Source organism: Hesperophylax consimilis, chromosome 25 (genome assembly GCF_061612785.1).
Source record: "Hesperophylax consimilis isolate HC1 chromosome 25, BYU_Hcon_1.0, whole genome shotgun sequence".
Classification (NCBI taxonomy): Eukaryota; Metazoa; Arthropoda; class Insecta; order Trichoptera; family Limnephilidae; genus Hesperophylax; species Hesperophylax consimilis.
Window position 1 is genome coordinate 9062680 of NC_142860.1, and position 10483 is coordinate 9073162.

The window sequence follows — 10483 nt, forward strand, 5'->3', positions numbered from 1 at the left end:
CAACTTGTATCCTATTTTCTTCTAATTTTCAGTTTTCTTTTCTTATGTTTTGTGTCTAAGGTAGACACACTGTCCTTTTTACAGACATTGCAGACACTCTTTATATATCTTTGCTTAGCTAATTATCTCTTTTACTTTGTCTTTTATCTTATACTTCACATACAGACCATGCAAATGTTATTTTTATGCTTTCTACTTTTGTTTTACTTATTCTACCGATGTTCTTAAGTGGCACTTTTGGATTGTTTATTGTCTTTCTTTTTTTCTTTTCTTTTCTCGTCTTTTTTATACGTATTTTTTTTTTGTTTTCTTTCTTTTTTTCAGTAACGGCAACGAGTTTACAGGCTAGAACTGAACTCCGTTGTTTGTTTTGTATTGTTTACTTTTCCCCAATAGGGGTTGGACAACGGGCCTCGTCCCCGCATGCACTGCTGGAGCTTCTTTTAATTTCTTGTTTTTACCGGGGGACTCCGCCAATCACCTGCGCCACCCCTGAGGAGCGTTGGTGGTCAGAGGGGTGACTGTGCGGATTGGGGTAACCTCCACCCTGCCTCCGACCTCCTGACGCTTCTTTCCCCTAGGTTCTTTAGGGTTTATCCCTCTTTTTCCCATGCTTATCTTCAGGGCACCACCGGGTGGTCGGCTAAGGGGTGTGGAAGTCCTGACCCGCACCAGTCACCCCAACCACCACCAATCTCTCAACAGGACTGCCAGACGTGGCTCGGCGAAACTCCCCCGTCACTCTATTATTTCACTTTGTTCTTTTTGTGCTTACAGGTACTGGAGTGTGGGTTTCCTCCACCAACTATTTGCCTGAAACTTGTTACTTGATTGTTTGATGCTTATTGTTCTGTGTTGTCTTTGGATTAATACCTGTAAGCGCTCGCATACCGCTTTCTAACACCGTATGCGGGGACATTGAAGGTCTAGCTTCATTTATATACTTTGTAGAGCCGTTTATTCAAAAATTAGATTCATGCGAGAGCTCCGAAGGGGTGACCATAAGTCACCTATACCGGGGTGGGACAGGGCGGGTGTAACCTTCAATGTGCAGAGATAAGATTGAATGCGAAGGAAATGGATGGTCTAAGCATAGACGAAACATGGAACCACATAAAAGTGTGTCTTTGTGAATCTGCTAGGGAGGTTTGTGGAATAAATACGCAAGGTAGGAAGAAAGGTGATGCATGGTGGGATGATGAGATTAAAGCACTGGTCTCAGAGAAGAAGAAAGCATGGTTATGTCTGATTGCGGCTGGCAGTGCTTCCAGCGAAGAGAAGTATCGAGCGAAAGAAGTATATAAGGAATGTAAGAAAAAAGTAAGAGTTGGAGTGAAAGAACGAAAGAAACGCCTGGAAGAGGAAGAAGGAATGAAAATGACAAACCATTTCCAAGAAAACATTAAGTTGTTTTGGAAAGAAGTCAAAAGGTCCCGGAGTGGCCCAGAAAACGGAAGCATGAAAGTGATAAAATCAAAAGATGGAAAAATGTTGACGAATGAGGAAAAAATAAAAGAGAGATGGATGAATTATTTCGAGGAAGTCTTCGAAAGCGAAGTGAGTGACAGTGATTCCAGCGGTGAATCAGATATGAATGACGATGGAGTGAATGTTACCGAAATTAGCATGGATGAGATAGAAAGATCGATTAAATGTATGAAGAATGGTAAGGCTGTCGGGTTTGACAATATTGCTGCTGAATATTTTAAAGGAGGTAGCCGTATAATTCTCACATGGTTGTGCAATCTTTTTAACCAATGTTTAAAGGAAGGTTATACGCCTTTAGACTGGAGAAGGGCTGTGATAATGCCATTATACAAATGTAAAGGGTCACGTATGGAATGTGGGAATCATAGGGCTATTAGCCTGCTAAGTTCAGTTGGCAAGCTGTATGGTAGAATTTTGATTGAAAGAGTAAGAAAGGAAACAAAAGATAAAATATGGGATGTGCAAGGTGCTTTTATGAGTGGAAGGGGGTGCATGGACCAGATCTTCTCATTGCGTATGCTCACTGAGAAGTTTCTGGCAAAAAACCAGAAACTTTTCTGTGCCTTTGTAGATCTACAAAAAGCATACGACCGAGTCGACAGGAAAAAGCTATGGAAGGTGTTGTCCAAGTATGGAGTGAATACATATCTGACTCAGGCAATCGCGTCTCTGTATGAGGGAAGCGTTGCATGTGTTAGGGTAAACGGTGGTTTTACGGGGTGGTTTGATATCACAAAAGGTGTTAAACAAGGCTGCGTAATGTCATCGTGGTTATTCAATCTATACATGGATAATTGTATGCAAGAATTGAAAGAGGTGGGATTGGGCGCGAATTTGAATAATTTGAAAGTATGTTGCCTGTTGTATGCTGATGATGCGGTGCTGATTGCTAATAGTATAGAAGATCTACAGTCTCTCGTGTCTAGGATGAACGAAGTATGCATGAAGAATGAGTTAATGATGAATGTAAGTAAGTCTAAAGTAATGGTGTTTGAGAGAGAGAGTACGAAAACAGTGTGCAATATAATTGTGAATGAGGAATACTTGGAGCAGGTGGATGAGTTTGTGTATTTAGGAAGTATGTTTACGAGGGATGGGAAGGCTGACAGAGATATTGAAAGAAGGGTAAATGCAGGTAATTCCGTTAATGGAGGACTGAACGCCGTTGGCGCTAACAAAAAACTGTCCAAAGAAGCGAAGTTAGCAGTCCACAACGGAGTGCTGGTACCTACCTTGATGTATGGAAGTGAGGCATGGAACTGGCAAAGAAAGGATGAAAGTAGATTGAATGCTGTTGAAATGAGATCCCTGAGGCGTATGTGTGGTAAAACCATGTTTGATCGTGTGAGGAATGTGGAGATCCGCAAAGAGTGCAAGGCTGATGTAAGCGTAATGAGTAAGATTAAGAAAGGGACGCTTAGATGGTTTGGGCATGTAGAGCGAATGAGCGAAGATAGGAGTGTAAGGAGGATATATGATGCAAATGTGAATGGTAGCAGAAGTCGGGGACGCCCGAGGAAGACATGGCACGATCAAGTGAATCAGATACTAGAGTCGGGCCATGTCAAGAGTCAGAATAATAGAAGAGTATGTATGAGACGATGTATGAATGTGAATGAGGCAAGAAGTGTGTGCCAAGACCGAGTTGTTTGGCGGTCCGTCCTCTCTGCCTACCCCTGCGGGGAAACGGCGTGATGGTTAGTTAGTTAGTTAGTTACCACGGTGTAAAAATCTTGTCAGCTTATTCTTTATCCGGGAATATTTGTCTTTCTTTTAAAAATAATTAATTAAAATTGTTTTCTGTTGTACTCAATAATATTTTTCGAAAGGGTTCAAATTTAATTTTATCAAAATACGGTTATTTTGTTTTTAATTTCTTCATATAAAAAAAAAAAAATTAATTTATTTTCAAGTGCTAGGAATAGAAGGAGCGAAAGGAGATAGTTCAAATAAAATATTGATTGATAAACTTTTGAGTCACCCGATACTCCGACCCAAACGCATTTTCTTTTGATTAAATATTGCTCGTAGCACTTTTCTCTATCTTCTATTCACAGGCAGCTGACCACTGGCTACTGGCCACCCTGTACCTGCCACAGCAGCGATTGCCAAATGATGGGTCGTACAATGGCACCGGGCAAAGAAAAATGACGTGCCGCATAAAAAAACGAAAGCCTGAGCGTTTTTCGTTTTTTCACAAAACTTAGCAATACAAGTAAATGACGTTGAATCGATGTATCTCGAACACTTTTTCATTCACATTTTTGTAAAAATTTGTTTTGTTATGTGTATATGAATGTATCAGTGTATGTATTATTGTTTTTCCGGGATTGTAATTTCCGAGTAGTATTCTCTTCTTGTCTTAAAGCAATACTGATTCCGATGGTTTCGCGGTACGATGTATTTAGAGCGGCGACTGTGGTGTGTTCGCAAAATAATATAATTCGATTTTTTCAAATATAAATATATCTGACTGAATAATCTTCTTCTCGCGTGGACTAGGGTTACAGTGTTTTCTATTTTTCATGACTATCTATTGTTGATTTTATATTTTATTTTATTGTTGCGTATATTTCCCTCTCGCAGACGGTCCAACACCTCCTTTGCACATTATAATGCTATGCAGTCATCACTCGATCGCCCGTCATGATTATCTTGAGGAAAACTTTGCAACTGTGGAGATTTGAATTGATTAGTCCATCTAATGTGTGTTTCTTTGCAACGTTGTCGAATTATTTTCAAAACTGCTGCCTATATATACATATTATACCGCTATAGTTGTATTATATATTATAACTTAATTACTGAAAATATATTACTGAAAACCAATATTTCATTTCATCTTGATACAGAATTTTGTGATGTTACAGCCTATCTATGTAGATAGACATCTATGCTAAAAGATGGCTCTTTAATATCAAACTGAAAAAAAATTAAAATACTAAATGCTAAATCAATCTGTACTTTTACTGAGTAGCATGTACTGTAATAAATATATATATTTAAGCGGGTCAGTAAAAATAATCTGTATATTTAAAAAATGTAAAATAATCTGTATTAATTGTCATAATTTATGCCTATTTATTTCTTTCTCAATTATCTTTTATGCTATTTTATTTTGTTTCTCTCTTTTTATATAAATAATTATATGAAATTTATATAAATAAATTTATATTTTGTAAAACTCCGTGACTTTGAACAATGTTATTGTTTCATTTCAAATTAAAAAAATGTTATGATCTTTACTGGATACCTTTTTTATCTGTGCTTGAAGCAAGGAATGTGTGCCATGGCAATGACATTGGCATAATAAATAAATAGTAAGTTTGTTAAGCAATAAATCTGAAATGTCTTCTGAAGTATGTCATAATCGAATTATAATTTTTAAAAAAAATAATTTTGTGGCTTATTTATTGTTTTCACGTTGAATTTGTTGAAATCCAAGTTAATTTAAAGTTTTACACGTATAAAATTGTTCACAAAATAGTATTTCACGAATTTATTAATCAATTAATGTGACATTCCTACAACTTACCCCATTTTCCCGAAACAATCTTAACAACGTAAGCGAAGCAGCGGTGCACAAAAATATGCGATTTTTAAACTCAAAATACATTTCAAATTCCAAAATCTATGTAAATAGAAATGAAAATGTTTATTTTAATATACAGGTATGAAAGCTTATTTTACCTAGTTCTTAGCTTTTTTGCAAAAGGAACAGGAAAAACAACAAATTTTTGCCTATGGGCGCTCTTGCATAGGTGACAAAAAATTGAATGGGTATATAACAGCTGCGCCATGGGAAAAGTTTTGGAAACACTGTACCACAAGAAAAAGACTTTCATCAAGATAGTGCGCGTTTAGGAAGTCTTTAAGGAATTTTTTTTCTCTTGCCCGAACAGGCAATTATTTAGTGTATTTACTAAATCTCTTTATAAAAAACTAAGCCTGTTTTGCGGCTAAACATGGAAGTAGATTCTGGGTGATGATGTTTCATAATATGTACAGCTAATAATGCTTTTGGATAGGATCAGATAAAACTCATACTTTGGGTTTTTCTTACGAAAATGTTAACATTTGACATCATTATGAAAATTATTAACGTCTGTAATGGAAGACATAATCCAATGGATACTTACATACTTCTATAATCAGAAGAATAATGGCTAGTACAAGATAGGTGCTTCGTTAATTAAATATACTAATTCCTGCGTAATGCTTTACATTATTCAAATTCAATGAACTTTAATTTTTTTAAATGGAACTAATTATCATATCAGACAAGCGATAAAGATAATATTTTATGAATTAATAATTCTTTAGGAACAACTTTTTTAACTTATTTAGAAGGTTATACCCATCAATTTATTATATCATTGAAGAAGAAGATAATACTAAGAAATCTAAACCAGGAATTGAACCCAGGATCTTTTGTCTTTCCGGTAGGCCTCTTAAACCACTCGATCATTGGGACCTATTTATTAAGCGTCATGTTTGTCGATATCATATTTCAAAGTCAAAATTAACAATATAATCTTGCAACTAATTAGTTGTGACCATATCTTTTATTTTTCTGCGTCGTGTTCTGTTTCTGATTTATTAGTATTATCATATTCTTCAATAATAATTCTTTATTCGAAGTGCGTATTTGTTTTGTTCAAATGCTTAACAGATGCTTAGATTAATTAATATAGAGCATAGAGCTACAGTTCGAGGCGCTACTGCATACTAATATCTCGTCGAAACGCGTTCCACTATTAGAACGCGATAAGCGGTGCGCGTAGACCGGATTCAGTAGTTTTAGTTAGAACGTTGGAAGAATTGGAGGTTAGTTGGAGGTAAAAAGCCGAACCTATTTTTTCGCTTCATGTCTAATCTAAATATAATACATCGATGATATACTCGTAGAGTGAAGATGTGTTACTTAAACAACGTAGGTGGTTTCACTAAACAAGGTTCAATGAAAACTTCCTATACATAATCTTTGAATGGCTATTGTTTTCTTAATCGATGCTACAGTTTTTGTTCCAATTCGGTATGAATATAACGTGTCTTAAATTATTATAATATCTATCACTGGACAGATGTCATAATTTTTCAAATCTACTAACTCTTGATAGGTAAATTTGGAAGTTAATGGATCCTGCAGTAAAAATATACTCAATATATATTTTTTCACATAAATACTTTCTGCTTAACGAATCCTTTGATTATACATACATACATGATTGTTCAAGGGTTTGCGCTAGTAATAATATTTTTGAGAAAACGTCAACACGTGCTCTCATTATAAAATTAGATTATAATACACATCGCACTCATCAACCAACTGGTTAGCATATATCAATTTATATTATTTTTTTATGGATTGGTCATTGCAAATTGGTAGATCCTAAAAAAATGTTATTAAATAAGTTATGAAATATTTTTCAACCTGCATTCATTTTTTAAAAAGCATGGTTTATCTCTTAGAAAACTATAATTTATTTAATATTAATTTTTTGAAAGTTCACCGAATTATGTAGCTAAGCATTTACTTTCAAAGATTTGTTTCTTATTCTTTGCTTGTTGCGGTAAAGCTGTGTTTTCCAAGCATTTGCAGTTTTTTTTATAAGTATTAATTTAAAATAAGTTTAATGGTTTCAGTTAGCGTGTGTGCCGTTTACAAAGCAGTTACATGAATTGTCCTGCATTGAATTAAATATAAACAAACGATTCCACGAATCAACAAACTTTTTTTCAAACCACTTCCGAAAAAACATCGGGTTGATTTCACTCGCATTGGCAAAGGGACGCGTCGCACAGCCTCCCCGCGAGAGGTCCTGTTAAATACTAACTCCGGTCTGTTGCCAACCTCCCCTCCCTGCCTCTAATCCTTTATTCGAGGGGTAGTTGAATTAAGGGCTGAGATCTTCAACAGAGGTTTCAATTTTAGTATTTTATTATGTGAACTTTGCATTTCACTTTATTACCGGAGCCCACAGATCTGTTACATCCTCAATGTGGGGAGGGATATTGTGTGTAAGGGATTTAATAAGATTTGAAGTAATGATAATAATTATTATAATAACTGGATAATTCGTATAGCGCTTTTTTATGAAAAATGACCAAAAGGGCGCTCCACAATTGCGGGTTCCTAGGCTCCATATTATTTTTACTATTATTATTCAAATAGATACAGAAAACATACTTACCTGGCAGGTCACATATTAACACACTTGTTCAAGGCTTGCTTTACACTCGTAAGTAATATTTACGACTCACGTAAGTTTTTGTTAAGTTTCTCACAGGTATATAAAGGCAGCCTTCGAAAGTTTAAGCTTGGAGAAGATACGACTTTGCATGTAAAGTACACTATATTAATTGCTACTTTATACTCTCCATTAGTATTGATATTACATTATTAGAATTAGTGTTTATTTTAAAGGACTAGACTGGAGATTATTTATGAAATAAGTAGGTGGCTGCTTACATCTAGTTAATAAACGTTTTAACCATGATTGACAGTGTTTGATCTATTATCCTAGAAATAAAGTGGAAGATACTCTCATTCATGGGCGTCGGCAGGGGGGCAAAGGGAAGGCAGCTGTTCCCCCTAAATAATTTTGTGATAAAAAAGTTAAGAGGAAAAAATAGACGTTCATAACTGGCGCCAAAATCACAATGCTGTTTTAATTATAAATGTGACAAGTTTAGTGCCATAATGTCATAACGCGTCATCTCGGTCGGGGCCGGACTTCCGCCTAGGTCCGATAGACTTTTTAACAATAACTCCACACAGGAGGCCTCGATTGGAAATAAGTCATTTTTAAGACAGAATATGTCATCTTTGGAAAAGCTATGAAAATGGTGCACATTGAGGACTTGGTCAATAATACATCGTATTTTCTATAGGACACCAATGTTGTAGGGGGCCCCGGCTAGGTGCCAAAATTATACACACTGACGACACAGAACTCGGTTTTCACATTTTTAACAAAGCGGAAAAATTTTCTTATTCAATGATGGAGGACTTAGCTGGCAGTGGTTTAAACTCACGGCGCCTGAGTGTGAATCCGATACATTTGTCCACTAGGCTACTAGCCGAGCTTAATATGTTTTAAACGTTTCCGTTTTTCGCAGTTCTAAAATATTTCCGTATAGTAAAAAACTACAATATTTTCGACTAAAAATTTAGGGATCCTGACTCTCCAAAAAATTTAAATCCAAAGCATTTGTTGGTTTGCCCTTCGTCCTAGAAAATATTTTGCCGGCTACGCTTTTTTCTTGTATTTGTAAATGCAACAATTCATATGAAAAAAATTAAGATGCTTACTTAACTTATATTATCTTATATCGTAAACAAGAAAGTGATTTCCACAAAGTTATGAATGTATTGTTCTGTAAAAAGTAATTTCTCCAATGATTGAATTTATTGTTATCTATTTGTGTTACATTAATAAATAATAAAAATAATAATTGCAAAATCACCTCAAGGGCGCTGTAACTTACTTCATATTAAATTAACCTGTCAATTTGATTGCCGTGAAACGGGAAACCTTCCCAGTTGGACAGTCAAAGATTCACTATTCTGTAATTGGATTTTTAGTATCTAATAAATAAATAATAATTGACGGGACATTTCCTGGCTTGAGACAGCCCTTTTCATAACCCGCGCAACGCCAGGTAAACGTCAGCTTGTATATAAACATTTCTAGTTTATTCTGACTACTTCATTGTTCCTTCACTGTAAGTTCCTCCCCTAACTTGGAAGCTGGCGACGCTCCTGCTCTCAGTATCGCGCTGGTGAAAGACATCGATGCGTTGCTTGAAATGGTGACCAGATCTGAATAGCCGGGTACTTCCCCACCTTCCTCTTACCTATCTCCTGCGGTTGGGACTCTTGTACGGTGATCAAATAAATAAAACTATAACAATATATACCGTCATTTCGTAGTTTTAATGTAATTATAAAAGTGCAAAAAAATAATGCATTTTAAAAAATATTATCTAAGAATCTCACCAAGGGGGAAGGATTATTTTCGAAATCAAACCAAATAGCATAATGTTTTAATTTTTTTAAATATTCTAGATAAAATCAACAAACGGTGCTGAAAGAAGCATGCGCGCGCCGTCAATGGGCTGAAGTCATCGCGCCAAACAAGTAGCTACTCTTATTTCTAACTAATTGTTAAACACAGTTTAAAGATAGTGTCTTCGCCACTTCGAACAGTGAACAGTAAATACAACAGGATAAGGAGAAGGAGCCCGTCACGTGATGTGCTGGTAGCTGGTATATACTTCTAACTGGTGGGCAGTAAACAGATAAGAGCAGTTTTGGAGTTGAGGCTGGCTTAGAGCGGGGCGGGTGACTGACTTTATCTCCATTTTCATTTCGCAACGCGAATGTTGACGATTTTCTTAATTTCAGAGAAATATTTTGTGACGATCGCGTCTCACGTAAAGATTAATTGTATCAGCTCCGTTTTAGCGTCTAAGGACAACCTGACAGAAAAGGTATGAAGAAAATATTTACATTAGAAGGGAGTGATATCGACTCCATGGGGGCGCTGAAGTAATCTACGGGGCAGTGCAGGTTTCAGTGCAACATGGGGCGTTGAAGAGCAGAATAGGGTCTTTAAAAAATCGGTACTCGGTAAAAATCGAGATAAGAAAGTTGGCCAAATGATCAACTTTAGTGGAGCAAGACACAAAGCTCATCGTTCAAGGAAATAAAGACGATTCCGCACAAGTCTCTTTGTGTATTCCTATTAAGGGACAAGAAACAATAAGTAATTTAATTTAAGATGTAAAGTTTAAAGTTTCGTTACATGCACAGCGCACAGAGCACAGCCGGCGACCCGTTCCCAGTGCGAGCGCTGCTGGAAAACGGGGAAATTGTTTTTCAAACTTTGGAAATAAGCTTACTGGAATGTTCTAGATTATGAAATAAAAATAATGACATTTGTTTGAGTAGCTACCTACCTACCTATCCCCCGTTCCTGGAGACCTGCGA

The 10483-nt window shown here is 36.2% G+C and overlaps 1 protein-coding gene across 1 annotated transcript in view; it reads right to left on the minus strand.

The window, feature by feature from the left end:
• LOC149411499 (semaphorin-2A-like) overlaps positions 1-7307 on the minus strand; it is a 302491-nt gene extending 295184 nt beyond the window's left edge. The window contains exon 1 of the mRNA XM_089646667.1: positions 7222-7307. The gene's annotated coding sequence lies outside the window, so the exon portion shown is untranslated. The remainder of the gene's footprint in view (positions 1-7221) is intronic.
• Between the last annotated feature and the right edge of the window lie 3176 nt (positions 7308-10483).